Source organism: Dendrobium catenatum, unplaced genomic scaffold (genome assembly GCF_001605985.2).
Source record: "Dendrobium catenatum unplaced genomic scaffold, ASM160598v2 fragScaff_scaffold_1519, whole genome shotgun sequence".
NCBI classification, from domain to species: Eukaryota; Viridiplantae; Streptophyta; class Magnoliopsida; order Asparagales; family Orchidaceae; genus Dendrobium; species Dendrobium catenatum.
The window spans coordinates 45,170-61,184 of NW_021319981.1; the positions used below are offsets into that span (position 1 = coordinate 45,170).

At 31.6% G+C, this 16,015-nt stretch overlaps 1 non-coding gene across 1 annotated transcript; it reads left to right on the forward strand.

Moving 5' to 3' along the window:
• The first annotated feature begins 7,361 nt into the window (after positions 1–7,361).
• LOC114581099 lies at positions 7,362–7,468 on the forward strand. Its single transcript, XR_003702912.1, has one exon. It is a non-coding gene; the product is annotated as a small nucleolar RNA R71 (small nucleolar RNA).
• The last annotated feature ends 8,547 nt before the right edge of the window (positions 7,469–16,015 follow it).

Sequence of the window (16,015 nt, forward strand, 5' to 3'; positions counted from 1 at the left end):
CAAGAATACCCCGATGCAGCCAAATAGGGGAACCCCATAGCCAAAAGAAAACATAACCACCAAAATTGACGCTTAACATAAGATAAACCAATTTCATCTAGCCTTAAAAGGCCTTTAATAAAAATCGGCAGTTGAGAAAAAGAAAGTTTAGTCAAACCATTAAAATCTCAACCCAGATTGGCCATGGCTTGCGCACACACATTCCCCTTATCTAAAATTATATAAAAGGAGCAGTTAAGAGAGTTAAGGATCTCCCTAAGGTCCCTCCAAATGTAAAATAGGGTAGAGGAGCAAATGCTATCATCATTTACATGAAGCAAATTGAAATCAAAATAAGAACCAATCTCGAGAACAGTACTAATTTTAGAAAGGATAGTAAAGAGATTTAAGCCACGAGGCACAGCAACGTAAATAGCAAAATTAATATCAACATTAGTGACTAGCCCAGCAAAACCCAAAATGAAAGTGTTGTTATGATCTCTAATGAGGCCAGCACAACAAACATTATCACCCAGATTAGCACTAGCTACATTTTAACTTAAAAGAGTTAAGGTGAGGCTTAATCCAAATAATGTACCTCATCACCTTATTCAACTTATCCACATCCAAGTTAATACCAAAAGTAGGGAAACTAAACAAAAAGTTCTTAAAATGCTTAAACGAGAGTAAATTAGCATAATAAAGGGAAGCCACTTTATCCTTAACTTTTTGGATAATTCTCTGGTGATTCATAACAACCCCATTGAAACAAGAATCATTACTCTTGCCAAAGGAACCAAAGAATAAGAAAGGCAATAACATTTTTGACATGGCCTTTAGACTTAACAAACCAACAATCAAGAAAATAGTAAATCAAACTCCTAGCATTAAAAAAATTAAGATGAAATAAGTCCTCATAACAAGACCAAAACTTAACAACAATAGGACCAGAAATGAAAACATGATGCATATTATCAACATGGTAACATCATTGGCATTTAGAAGGAAAGACAAAACCTCTTTTCCTCAAATTCTTATCCGTAGGAATAAGCATGTGAAGAATTCTCCAGATAAAGATAAAAATCATAGAGGGGAAACTTTTGTGACAAATCATTTTAAAAAACTTAGAAGACTCATTTTTAGATCTAAAGGAGTGCCAAGCATCCTTAATTCTAAAGGACCCATCTTTAGTAAAAGTATAGAGTAACACATCCTTAGAGTTGATGTTAAGAGGAATCTTTAAAATAAGTTGAATAATAAAGTCAGGGAGAATACTCACAAAACTAGCCCATCATAAAACTAGCCCAAAGACTCACATTGGACCTAAGATTATACCAAAGTTTGTAAGAAAAAGTGGAAGCCAAATCAAACATAGTCTTATACCCTAAAGCCCCTTTTTGCAAAGTCACATAACATTTACTCCAGGAAGACCAATGAATCTTAGAATTATTCCTATAACCATTCCAAAAAAATTTATTAAAAATTCTATCAATTCTATGGCACACATTATTAGTAGGAAAAAGGGTTTGAAAACTATATACCATAATAGAGCAAAGAACATTTTTAATAAGAATAAGACAGCAACCAAAGCTTAAGAAAATAGAATTCCAAGAAGAAAATCTATTTTCCACCACAAAAATTAAATCATCAAAAGGAAAAGACTTCTTTATGTCTTAATAGAATGGAATACCTGGATATTTTAAAGGCAAAACATCTTGAGTAAAACCAGTAAGATTCTTAATATCCATAACACGATCAGAAGAAACATTTTTAGCAACAATAAAATAGCACTTATGCTTATTAAATGCCAAACCACTAACTGATTCAAACTGATAAAAAAAGCTCAAAATTTTGTCTATCCTTTTAATTGAAGCATTTGAAAACACAATGAAATAATCTTCAAAGCATACATGAGAAATTTTAATACCACCTAAAGTTCTGAAATAGAGACTATGACATTTATTAAAAAGATCAGCAAGGCCCCTAAAAAGGTAATCCACAATAATAATAAAGAGCGCAAGATAAATGGGATCCCTTTGCCTAAGGCCATGAGACTCCATGATGAAACCATGGCTCCTACCATTCACAATAATGGAGAAAAAAGGGCTTTCAATACAAGTCTTGATGAGCTTGATAAAATTATAATCAAAATCAAATAAACTCAAGATATTATAAATAAAATTCCAGTTAATATTATCATAAGCCTTAGCAATATCCAATTTCATAATCATATTACCACTTATAACCTTGACATCCAAGTCTTGACAAAATTCCTCAGCCAACAGGATATTGTCAGCAATGGAACGACCTTTGACAAAACGAGATATAAACTTAGGCAATAAAATAGTTAACTGATTCATCAAGATTTTAGAGAGAAGTTTATAAAAAAATAGTACACAAACTAATAGGCCTAAAGTCATTCCAAGAATTCACAACATTATTCTTGGGAATAAGCACAATAGAAGTAGAAGAAAAAAACTTCAGAATAGGAGTACCATTAAAGAAATCAATGAAAGAAGAGAAAATATCATTAAAAATAATAGGCCATGTTTTTTGAAAGAACTTAGTAGTAAAGCCATCCAGGCCAGCTACAAAATCCACATTCATACCAAATAAAGTCTCTTTAATCTCTTCAAGAGATGGAGACTTAGATAAACCATATTTATCCTCTTGAGAAATAATATAGGAATAATGGACGGGTTAGAAATAATGGTAGGGTTAAAAGATTTATTAAGATGGTTTTGAAAAAAATTAACAGCCAGATTAGCAATCTCATCACTATCCTTAGTAACAGAGCTATCCTCACGAGAAATTTTATTAATGCAGTTAATAGCACATTTCTTATTCACCAAAGCATGAAAATATTTAGTATAGTTATCTCCTTCTGCCAAATGCTTGACAGCAACTTTCTATTTCCAAAAAATTTCTTCTTGAGCTTGAAGCTTGCAAAAGTCCACTTTAGCTTCATTCTGAAGACAAAGGTTGGACATAGAGGGATCCAACTAATAAAGATCCTCGGTAGAATTAACCCTATCTTCCACAAGTAAAATATTAGAAAAATGATATTTGAAAACATTATGATTCCACTTGTTCAAAACTTGCTTAAGCCTTTTCAATTTATTCCAAATTCTATTCATTCAAGAAATAGAATCATTCGGGAAAAGAGGAGCTTGCCAATTATTCTGAACCACCTCAACAAAAGTCTCATGTTGCAACCACATGTTTTGAAATCTAAATTGAGGAGTACCCCTGGTTATATTCTTAATTTTGATAAGAAGAGGGGAATGATCAGATAGAGTGCGACAAAGGTGATCAACCTTAGTCAAATCAAAAGAGTTAAGCCATACATTATTGAAAAGAACTCTATCAAGTCTTTGTCACAAGTGCCCACGATGCCAAGTAAAATTATTGCCAGAAAACTCAATATCAATGAGGTTACATTCCATAATCATGTCATTGAAATCCTTCATCGACTAATATATAGGAAGAGAGCCCCCTATATGCTCAGTCGGGTTCATAATAGTGTTGAAATGACCACCAATATGCCAAGGAATGTTGTAAATACTATGAAACTGAATGATTTTATCCCATAAAATTCTTCTAGTATAATGAGAGGAAGCAGCATAAATAAAAGATGCACAACATTGGAAATTAGAACTTTCAATGTTATAATGCAAAACTTGAGTAAAGTCCCCAATGATATCAATTCTAACATAATCTTTCTAGAAAACCCAAATTTTATTGGCAATATTTAACTTAGCATATTTGAAACCCAAATATTTAGCAATACAAAGTAATTTATCCACAGCAATAAGAGGTTCAAGCAAAACAAGAATAGACACATTATGAATACGACATAAATTTTTAACTCTAAACTTAGAAGAAGGGAAACCAATACCCTGGACATTCCAAATGATGGCGTTAAACATAAAAAATCAATTTAATGTGAAGTATGCAAACAGGTATTTCTAGGAGATTGTAAGAAAACATTTTTTGGGTTTTCTATCTCTCTTACCACAACCCTTAGAGAAGCTCAAATCATGATCTTCTCTAGCATAACATTTAGCTAAAATATCCACTTCCATGTCTGTAAAATCATCGCAATGATAATGATCAATTAAGAGAAGCTTACTATCATTTAAGTTGCCTGAATACCCCTTAGAAAGAGGCAGCTCACCTTCCATATAAAAAACACCATCTTCCAAAGTAGAAATATTTCTCTCAACTCCTCCATAGAATTCCTTAAAACTCTCAGATTGGGCATTAGGAAGATTCACTTGTAGGGACAAATCTTCCTCTGATAAAAAAGGATTAACTCTTTCATTAAGAAGATCATTAACCTGCTCATTCACAGACATGGATTGAATAGGATTAGGACAATCAATATTAATATCAGAAACAAATATTTGGGGTAAAGTTTGTTGTGTATCACAGGGAATATATGAAGAAGATTGATCGGGTATAATCTTGGAGTTAATATGTAACATTTGTTCCTCCCCATCAGATAGAACAGGTATTATTGCCATTAAAGGATCCATGGTTTGAGCACTAAGAAATTCACCTCCAAAAGAGGAAAACAAAATTAAGAAAAAGGGGGGGGGGGGGGGGGGGGGGCAACCTGAATAAGATCAGGCTGAATATTACCATCAATAATACCCTCGGTAGTAACTCCATTACCTTCCACCACAATATTATTCAAAGAATCATTAACATGAATATATGAATTTCCCTCTTGCACTTTAGAAGCCCTATTCAATTCTTTTTTCCTTCTTAAGGTGATGATGTAATTTAAAGCATTCACTCAAACCATGCTCGTGCATCTTACAGTGAGAACAAAAAATCGAATAATTTTCAAATTCAACCTTTTGGAAATAACAATTCAATTCAGAACCTAGCCATATCTCTGAAGGATATTTTTTAGAAAAGTCTTGCTCGACCAAAACATGAGCCACAGACGGCCATGAAACCGAAGCTGTGGCATGATCCATTTGTAGTGGCCTACCAAGAATAGAAATAAGCCCAAAAAGTACTTGAGAATTGAAAAAGTAGAGCCTCCTATTAGGGAAAGAAACCCACACAGGAGAAATAGGGGATTCCTCATGGACGTCAAAGTCAGGTGTCCATTTAAGAAGCCTCATTTAGAAAGCCTGAATGTAATACGATCTCCTTGAAAAAATCCGGCATAATCCAAGTTGTTGCTCAATTTAATCACAATATGATGAGGGTCAAGTAATCCAATGTGAAAGGAACCATAGAGCTTTAAATTCATGAAAATCTTGAGGAAAATGTCTAGATTAGGACGCCTCAAAACAAACTTACCCACAAGAGTAAGAGCAAATGGGGCAGCTAACTGAGCCACAATAGAATCGTCAAACATTAATGCAGGACAGCCCTTGAACGACGAGTAAATAAATTGGAAGGGGGGAAGAAGCAGAAGGTGCAATAAGTGTATCCTTAAAAGATTAAGATTTACCAATCAGAGTAGAATCCATTGGAGGGTAAGATGACGACGAGGTCTTCATACCCCAAAACCACAAAAATGACAGACAAAATAAAACAAAATATCAAAAGCAACATGAGAAAACCAAAAACAATGGGAAAAGAGCAAAACCAAGAGAATAAGCTACATACCACGCAAGGGACCACCTGAAACGAAACCACACGGGGAGCCCAGGAAGCTAAATGAGAACCCAAATCCATAAAAAGGAACCACATGAAAACTAGAGCAAAAAATTAGAGGAAATCCAACAAGGAAGACACCAAACAAATGTACGTAGAGAAGCCCTAGAATCACCTCAAAAGCCAGAGCAAAAGAGACATTACGTGTATGACCTTTTTCTATTTAAGTTAAAGGATGCATTTTTATTTAAACTATAACCGATACCAATTTTTGAATGAAATCAACTTTTTCTTTTTTGATTTTTTTTTTTTTTTGCATTTTTTACTTTTTCTTTTCTTTTACTAATTTTTTAGTACATACTTAATGATTTTGAACATTAATTTTTTCTTTATTCCTCTTGTAATCCTATAAATTCAATGTAAGGATTTAACAAGATCACTAGTTTAATTTTCAAGTTTACTATGATCCTCTTAAATTAATCTCATCCATTCCTTAGAATTAATTATTAATTTTTCAATTCAGGTTTGAAAGAGTTAATGTATAGTTTCTAAATTCAAAATTAAGTCAATAGCTTAAATGATTTAGGTTAGTTAATTGTTAAGTTTTTTACTTATGAATTATTATGCAATGTTCATTCACACTACCATCTAGGATTTTATTATTATCTCAATTTTGCATAATTTTAAATTATCATTTTTATTTTGGCTAAAAAAGTAATCAAAGTTTAAATAGAAGTTAAGGATAGTGTACAATAATTTAAGCACAAGGAAATTAATCAAATTTGAACAACAGAACACAATGCAAACTAATAGTTAATAATCATAACTAAACATGAAATCACAAATTAAAGATGACACCACACTTAATAAATAAACTAAGTAATAAAAAAGTTCTTGAAATATAAGTGGGTTTCAATCCATCAATGCTAAATTTATAGTCCTTAACTTTACTTGTCTAGATTTTTCATTTTGTTTGGGGTGCATTACTACCACTCCTGAAGTAGTTTCCATTATGATCTTTCTCTTTCTTTATAGGGTAACTTTAGTATTACTAGGTAATGAACCAAGAGGTCTACTTCTAGAAGAGATAACAAGTTGTCCAAATTAAGCTTACAAAATTTTGATTAAAGTAACTTGACTTTGTATTTGAGCTTCCAATTAAATCACTACCTCTTTCAAAGGTTTCATCCTATTTCCAAACTAATTTGTATGATTAAATCATAGATGATAAGAAAGTTTAGGATACACAATAGGTTACTTAGGATTACTCTAGTTTCCTCCTTGATTAGGTTGTCCCAAATTCTACTGATTATTGCCACCAACATTATTTAACTAATTAAAATTAGGATGGTTTCTCCAACCTTGGTAGTAAGTATTATAATAGATATTATTTTAACTTCTAATCAAATTCAATTTTTTTTATCTCTAAAGCACTAGTATCATAAATAAAATTCAAATTAGACTCTTCCAATTGTATAGATGATCTTGATGCTGAGTTAACACGAATAGTGTCTAATTTCTTTTAAAGCAGCTACTTGAGCAGCAAGAATTAATAAAGCTTCTAATTTATAAACTTCAACTACTCTCATAGTATTCACTATATTAGCAGGCTAATGGAAATTATATATATCCATTTCTTCTATTAGTTCATATGCTTCCTCAAATAGCTTAAACATTAAAGATTCACTAGTTGTAATATTTATAGTTAACCAAAGAGATCCTACTAATCCACTAGAAAGCTATGCATAACTAACCAATTAGGTAAGACATGGTGAGGGCATTTCCTATGTATTTCTTTAAATCTCTCCCAACTTTTATAAATTGATTCTCCAAAAAAATAGGCAAAGGAAGTGATATCATTTCTAAGTTTAGTAGTTTTTGAAGGTGGGAATTACTTAGCTAAGAATTTATGTGCCAACTCATTCCAAGTAGTTATAAAGCATGGGGAAAAGAATTCAAAAACATCATAGCATTATCCCTTAGAGAAATTCGGACCAATATAAATATAAATGCATCATCTCGACACCATTATACTTAAATGCAAATTTCTAAGAAATATACTAAGTGAAAGTTGTGATCTTCAACAAGAGCTCCCCCAAACAAGGAATTTTGAACCATTTAGATTATAATAAATTTAAATTCAAAATTATTGACCTGGATAGTAGGTCTATTAACACTCTTATGGATTCCTTCTACTATAGGATTAGCATACTCCCTAAGTGGTCTAGAATATTTTTGATATTATATTGGGTGAGACATTTTTAAAAACTTTTTAGTTTTTAAATATTTATAAGGGTCCTTTCTATTTTTAGATCAAGCATATAATAATGGTAAAATAACTAAAAATCATAAAGTGAATAATTGATCAAAAAACCTATTTAGATATTTCAAAATTTTTATAAAAAAAGAATAAAGATATTGGATGCAGGTAGGTTTAAATATGCAGTTATTTTAAAAGTATAGTTAAAATTGAAATACCCATGTTACTTCCCTGATAAGGATGCCAAAAACTTGGTGGTGGCGGCAAGCAAATGCTAATAGTATGAGTTACTATATGACTTACTGAGTTTAAAATATGCTTGGGTTTTCTTCGATATGAAATTAATATAAGCCACTAAAATACATAAGTGTACATATCAAATCAAGTAATAAAGTGATAGAGTAGGTGTCAAAACTACAAGAGGGTGTTTTTCTTAATTGCAACATAATTAATACATAAAATACAAGACTTATCTTATTGCGGATAAAAAAGATGTTCTTGAGTTTTTATCACTGAAAAAAAACTTGCAAGGAAAGTTGATACTTATGAAATTTAAGTGCTTTGGATTATTGAATGTATATAATGGAGCTTTCCTAATGAGATTCTTAATTGTAGATGTGGATCAAAGCATATGCATTCCTAGATCTTTGTTGAGCTTGTAAATTTTTTCTATCTCCATAAAATCTAGAATATTTAGACATCTTATATCTAGGCATGCCAACATTCCATTTCAGTACTCCTAATTATTATAGCATTCTATCGTGAAGGCTATACATCACATTAGGTTTTACCTACACACATGACCATTATATGTGTTAAATGAAGAATGAGAGATATTAAACATATCAATACACTCATTAAAGCAGAAGAGTTTTATTTGTGCATACTAGGCTTTCTACATCATTAGCCCAAAACTAAAGAATTAAACAGACATGGAGGAAATAATAAGTAATCTCATCTTCATTTTATTCATTGGAAGAAAATCTAAAAGAGATGTAATAAAAAAATTATCACTAGGAAGGATCAAATGATCTTGTCCACACTCCTTCCATGAAGAATAGAGTTTCTTACATAAATAGGCCATTATCTCCTTAAGGAAAAGTATCTTGCACTTCTCTAGCCTCCCTTAGACTTTACTCTAAAGGGGCACTAGTGAAGCAAACTTAAAAATACATGATTTCACTACAGTGATAGAACTCTCTGAATAAAAGAAATAAAAAACTATTTATGGTAAGCATAAGGATGCGTTCAAGGACTACAGTGCTCAATAAGGTTGTGCCATGATGGTGAAAAATGAACTAGTACCTTGGTGCTGTAAACTTTACTTCTCTACGGTGTTGGCTGGCATGACAGGTTTACTAATTGAAATGGTATATATATTTATTTACTTGGCACAGATCCTTGCATTGGTAACATCTCCACCATGATGCTCCAAAATTTGAGCACTATAGCTCTTAAATGTGAAATTTAGCACTGAGGCGTGGAAACATATGGCACTATGACACTGATTTTCTCGAGACACCCAGTGTTATAGTGCTAAATTTTGGTACCTATATGTTTTCTAACATCGTAATGCTAAATATGGTACTACTACAATTCTTGCAAATAGAAAAGATTGGCATTATAATGTCATAAAAGGACCCCTCATGAAAAGTGAACTTGATTCTACAATGTGATATAAGATGCCATCATCACGCTGCTTAACATTTTTAATTTTTTCCCTTTTTAAACATTTTATATACAAATAAAACTAAAATCACCCTTTTTTACTAAAATATAATTATAATAAATAGTATATAATTTAAACTTAACAACACACACACACACACGCGCGGACACACACACACGCACACACAGAGAGAGAGAGAGAGAGAGAGAGAGAGAGAGAGAGAGAGAGAGAGAGATATATATATATATACTTAAGGTCAAGTGCCTACAACATCACATCATCAATCTTGAAAGTAATAAGCCAAACCATAACTCTAAATTAAACCATCATATTATAATATGTATGAAAAAAAAATCCTATTTATAGCTAGGCCCTGGGATGCTTAAGGGATGTGTCTATCACAACACCTGCTTTATGTTAAGTCAATGAGGGTGTCAACCAAACTATGTATGTGGTATTTAGGTTATAAGTTTAACTAGATATTATTTAAATTTATTTAACCATGGTGGATTTGAATTTGAATCATTAATGATTTAGTTATCAATTTGCATTGGGTAATATGAAAGGTATTAAAAGAGTGGAGGTGAATCCATTCTCAACTCTTAAGGCATGAGCTAAAGGTAGATGGTTTCGTGCTAAGGAATGGGTTTGACCCCCATACAAACATCCTAAGCTTCCTATGCCTAAACGTTATGATTTTTAAAAGATTATGAGAATGATCAAAAGGATCAACCTACAACTAACTAAGTTTCAAGAAATCTACGGGGTCACCTAAGAAACTAATATGCTAAATAGGATAGGCACTTTAAGGCATAAGTTGTTCCTAAATCATCAAAGGCACATTATTAGCTAATTTAGGGATAAATAGTATATAGGGTTACATATAATAAACTAATTAAAGCGTTGATACAAAAGGATGAAGGCCCTATCAATGAGCCTAAGGTCACAAAAATTCATAAGTGGGAACGTCTCTAGTCTATCCATAATCATCTAAGAAGAAAAGTAGAGCCATATGAGAAAATCATTGAAAAATCCATGCATTATATGGATTTATCAAAGGCAAACTATTCTTTAAGGTCTAATGTATTCTAGAGTTAAGCTAATAGAGAGAATGTTAAGTCTTTTATTATTTACTAAGGCCAACTAAGGTTAAAAGGCTCAAAGGAGCTACTAATGACTAAATCGATGCCTTTTAAAATTTATGTTTTTATTGATTTTAATACAAGCTAATGAAAAATTGAGTCACAAATATTTTTCATTTAGAAATCATGAGTTAAATGTTTTACCATTCTTTTTAATATTTAAGAGGTTCTAAACACTTCTAAGTGTCCAAAGTCTACGTCTCAATATAAAGAATATATGACATGTATGAATAGGTGATTGATTTTGACTAATAAGGTCCAAATAACATAAGTGCAAAATATAAGCTATTCAAGGTGTCACTTTCACCCATGGGGTGAGTGAAAATCACTTGAGGTTTTGCTCTACCAGACCTATATAAGGGTGAAAAGTAAATAGCAGTCCAAAGGTGTGTGTGTGAACATTTTGTAGCAAACATGGAAAAGTTTAACAAGTTGCAAAAATTATACCTTAACCAAGATGCAAACTAAGGACAGTGCACATGCCTCACCAAATCAAAAGGGCCTCTCCTAAGGCCTAGGACTATAGATCAATGACCAAAACATGAATGAGTTGCTCACAAGAAACATAGAAAGAGAGTGTCTATAAGCAAATAATGTGAGCAAGTGAAATGAAAATATGCCTACCTAAGCCTAAATATTCATGAAACTAGTTTCACATAAAGTGGCAAACAAATCTTGTGAGTATTTTGGTATGCAAATCAGGATGTTCAAATGTAGTTCATTCATGATCAAGGGGGAACCTTGCTACCAATTTTGAATGTATGAGGTCACAAAGTGATATGTAGTTACCACTATTCCTAAGATTATTGAGAGCAGACTTATAAAAGAAATAGAGTTTGAGTAAAGCCCCAAAAGCATATCATATAATATGCACATAATCACATGATAGATATGGGATATCAGTTAACAATTTGGGATTTAACATTATGCTCATTCATGAGTATGGTAATATAAATTCATTCATTCATTGTGATACAAACATGCCATGAGTTGAATTATCAAATTTTAATTAAGTTTCCTTTTTGCTTTAGCGAAATCAACACAGATCAAATTACCAAATGGAATGATGTTGTTAACTGATATCCATACAAATTATCAAATTATCAAATTTTAATTAAGATTTTATAAAGAGCAAAATCAACACATAAATACATACATGATATATATATATATATAAACCAGTGTATCGCTCAGCTAATTAAATGTAGCTCTATATATCATCAGCTGCTCAACCATGACACTGCAAAATTTGAGCACAACTGCGCTTTAATGTGCAATCCAGTTATGCGATGTTGTAATACTCGGCACTTTAATGCTTAATTTCTTAAGACTCAGGTGTTATAGTGGAGATTTTTGACATTGCGGTGCTATGAAGCACTATGATACTAACCTTGGCTCTACCAGAGCATAGAATTATTAGCCATTTTTCTCTAAGCTCTTATGATATAATTTCTTGATTTGGCACTAAGGCATTATAGACGCTAGGGCGTTTGTAGTTAAAGTATTTAGGAGCTAGTTCAATACTTGTATATTTTTCTCCTTTTACAAAGCAATTTCTATACAACATCAACGAAACACCACATTTTCATTTATTTTTAAGACAATAGAACAGTAGTAAATTTACACTTAGCATATTTTTCCAAGCTTAAGCTCTTTCTTGTCCTCAAGTAATGGTGAAAAATGAATTTACACTAAATGAAACTTATAATTTCTACAAATGGAAATTTTCAATGGAAAAATTAATGAAAATGAAAATTTCCATTCAAGATTTTGTACTGCTCTATTACTAAATTTTACACTTAATAAATGAACCTTATCCTATTTGATTTAATTATTATGATACTTTTTTGAAATGAGCTTCATTAGATGCCAATTTTTAAATATACCCATGTTTTTCCTTTCTCAAAATTCTCATCATAAATTACCCAAACTCTTGATTGTCAATCTTCCAACCTACAATCACTTGACTTACAACTCCTTGATTCTCAATCATTCAAGTTACAATCACTTGATTGGCAGTCATCTGATCTACAATCATTTTCACTTCAATCAATCAATAATTAATTATCGATCAACCTACATCCTATTACACTACAATCAATCACCTCAATCAAACCTACAATCAATCTTCAATGAATTAATTGCAATCTTACAACCAACATTCAGTCAACCTACAATCACTCAGATGGCAATTAGTTGATTCATAATCAATTAATTTGCAATCACTCCATTTTCATCCAATAGATCAACAATCATCTTATTTATCATATTACACTCCAATCACTTCTACAATCAACAATCATTGACAACAGTAAATGAACTATAATCATGTATATAATTTTAGCCTTGCACTGCAATCAAGTAACCTAGTGCATTGTTATGTACAATGCATTGACTCATTGATGTCAATCATGATCTAAATCACTTCACTATTAACTTCATATGGTAAATAATCAATGAATAGACTCTTCAGCCATCATCTAACCCATCTGACCCAGTTGTCATAACCCAAGCCAGCCAATTGATCGTAAACTTTAATAATCTTCAATAAAAGTTCAAATCATCCAGATCTTCACCTAACTCATTTTACCATCACTCCTAGTGGAATGGGCATGATTGGTTACCTTTGCCCAGTCAATAGCTAACTTGATCAAGTGAGCCCAAGTATAGTCAAATTAGACCCATTTTAGTTAATTAAATGCACACAATCAAATCAAACCTTCTAATCCTCTCAACATCCCTCCATTGCATGCTCTAAATACACTCAACATCTTCATGAGTCAAACCACCATTGGTTTGACTAAGTCAGACCATTATAAATGGTCAAACAATCATATACACTTGTCCACTCACTTAAATTAAAAATATATAACTATAAACTCCTTGCATTTGATCTCACCACCTTTCAAATGGTTTCCATGGCTCAACCTAGCTTACTTGACTAGGATTGATAAGTCAAACTGGTCAAAGTTACCAAATACACTCAAATGGTCAATTCATCCTTCAAATTCTTAAATCATTACTTTAGACTCCCTCCATTCCACCTCACTAGTATTTACATAATCTTTATGATTCCATCTAAGGAATATTGACATGTTCACTAGTTAAATAATCCACATAAACTCTAAACAAACCTACTTGGCCAAATAACCTAAATCTCTTCATTTATTTTTTCATAGGCCATCCCAATGATTCAAATACATTCAAGAATATTCGTATACACTACCCCAAAAGATCCTATCCATTAATTTGGCTTGAGCTAGCTAGGTGGTCCCCTCCCATCTAGAATGACATAGGGTCATTTTCACCCTAAGAAACTCACCTCCTTGCTGCCTAACCACTTGAGCCAGGTGTCCCGTATCTAGCTCCTCATATAAAGCATCCAGCTTTCCAAATGAGTGCCAATGCATTGATTGGTTAAAACCGACCAAAAAACACTCATTCAGACTTTTCTCATTGCCCAAACCTCTCTAACCATTCTCTCTTTTTATTTTTCCATTCCAAAGCATCCTATACATTCTCCCATCATTTTCTTGTTGTTTGGAGCTCACCGACGACATGTTTGATAATAAATTGAGCTTCAGACCATCCAAAATACTTTAACTTCTTATCTAGAATTTCTCCAAGCTTGGGATATTCACCAAAGTTGTTGTAGATATCACAAGGAGAAAATCTGGATATCAAACTCTTATTGAGATAGCTTCTATGGAGGTAAATTGTAAGCCCTGGAAGTTTTACTGGTTTTTTAAATACCCTTTTAAACAATGCATGAAAATGATTAAGAACACCTCCCCATGTTTACTCTATATAGCTATTATGAATATTTAAAATTTATGTCATTTAATGCATTGTATAAACAGTCATCGTTATACCGCCGGTAATTTTGACGGCCGCCGCTAATTCCGGCGGCCTGAACTTAAATAACCGCCTGTAGGCTGCCCGTAATAACCGGCGGCCAAACTGCCAGCTAAACCGCCGTTGTTAACGGCGGCCATGTAACCGCCGGTCAAGAACGCTGGTAACAGCTGAATTTCCTGTAGTGCCCAAACCTAAATGTTATGGCATTAAAGTAGAATACATGTTCTCCAATTTTTTATGGGGTTATTAGATCTCAATTATAATTATAATTGAATTTTCAAATCTATAGTGCATTATTTGAACAAAGATATTTTGAAAATCATTATAAATTGTATATTGATTCAATAATCACTATCTAGAGCTCTATGGATTCATAATGATGTGCCATTTCAGTGAAAAATAAAATGGATATATGATCTTAAGTTATTTGGAAGTATTTAAACTTTGTTTTTTTAGTGAATTTTTTATTAATCACTCCCAAATTACATAAGATCCTATGCTCAAATTTGGGCATAGCTCAATTGGAGATGTGTTTTATATTTGTCAATTGACTTTATTCAATTTAATTGCATGCACATTACATGGATGAATTATCAAAATTAAGGGTCACTATAAGGTCACTAATTTTGATAATTCATTATAATCAATCCATAGAGTATTAAGGCACATGTTTGTTGTGGAATGTTTATGTATGTAAGGGTTAGAGATAGTGATTGTTGAACTTATATGAATATTAGTGACATCTAAGAATAATAATTAAAGATTATGTCTAGCAAACTTAGAAAAATAAAACAAATTCATACACACACCAAATATGGGTGTGATACTTCAAACACTTAAACTTAGAATCATTATAAACCTAAGGGATCCAATATACTTTAATTTGATATTAATTGACCCTAAACCAAAAGTAAATAAAAATCAACCCTTACTTTAGAGCTAAATTTTCTAAAAATCATAAAAAATAAAATAAAAATTATAAAATTATTAAAAAAATTAATATACTCCAATTAACATATAAAATCATTGAAAAAAATTAGATCAAATTTTAATTAAACTTTAAATAATATTTAATTAATCATTAATTAAATATTAATTAAATAAATTCATATAAAATTAAATAATAATCAAATAAATCCTAAATTTTCATGAGTTGATCTATGGGTCTATTATAAAAAATGGTATCAATTTCATGACAATTGGAATTGATTTGATGGTAATATAGATAATCATAAGCTTTATATAAATACAAATTATTTAATAATTCATTAAATAACCCATTTTCAAATATAATTAAATAAATATAGCAAATACAATTTAATTACACATCAACAACAACATCAAGCCTTTGTCCCACTATGTGGGGTTGGCTACATTAATCCTTTTTCGCCATTATGTTCGATTAAAAGTCAAATTCTCATTCAAATCTAAAAAAGAAAGATTATTTCTAATATTTTCTAACCAAGTCTTTTTAGGTCTACCTCTTAA